Source organism: Morone saxatilis, unplaced genomic scaffold (assembly GCF_004916995.1).
Source record: "Morone saxatilis isolate NCDOM2014 unplaced genomic scaffold, NCSU_SB_2.0 Contig16, whole genome shotgun sequence".
Lineage (NCBI taxonomy): Eukaryota > Metazoa > Chordata > Actinopteri > Moronidae > Morone > Morone saxatilis.
The window spans coordinates 1,587,100-1,587,878 of record NW_023339718.1 but is presented as its reverse complement, the minus strand read 5'-3'; positions in this window follow the sequence as shown (position 1 = coordinate 1,587,878).

Genomic DNA, 779 nt, shown 5'->3' with positions numbered 1-779 from the left:
CCTAAATGTCCCTGACGTCCCACCTTCAAACACAACCTCATTTGGCCATCCATGAAAAAGCTACTTAACCTCACACTTTTCTATAGCAATACATACGTGGGTACGTTCCTATGGGCACTGCACTAGTTCTTTAAATAGCATACAAAGTATGTCTTTTTGTATGGTTTATTCAGTCATCCATGGATGGATTTAATCACAACACTCACATACAGCAGTAGGTGAAGGCTCAAATGAGTGAAAAGTAAAAGGCATTGTCCATTTATCCCTGTTTGAGACACAGTTACACAGTCTTGAGTTCAGTGGCAGTAAATACATAGTGTGGTGCAACAATGAGTCTTATCATGTTCTTGGATATTCAGTGAAGACTCAACATCCCGTTGTTTACGTCAACATAGAGTGTAGTTAGAAATTAAGTTAAAAGTTTATGCATATAATATCCTCTTGAACAGGTCAAAGAGTCATGTAGGTTTCTTAAACATTTCCATTACAGTGACTCTACAAGAAATAAGCACATTGCGAGAAAGACTCAATGTGAATTGAAATGTTTAATAGAAATAGTAGTAAAATTGATTCTGTGAAACTGAAATGCTGCAGAAAAGACACATCCAGTGTGGCTGTCCTTGAGGCCTTGCTATACAATGGCAAAATATTTAGGTTATAGAACTTAAGTCAGATTAACTTTTCATGTGGTCTTTATCAGGTTTAACTAAATTTGTGTACTTCTTGTGATAAACATGTAAATGTTTATGTAATGTTTTCTTAGGGTGGACATTGATCAA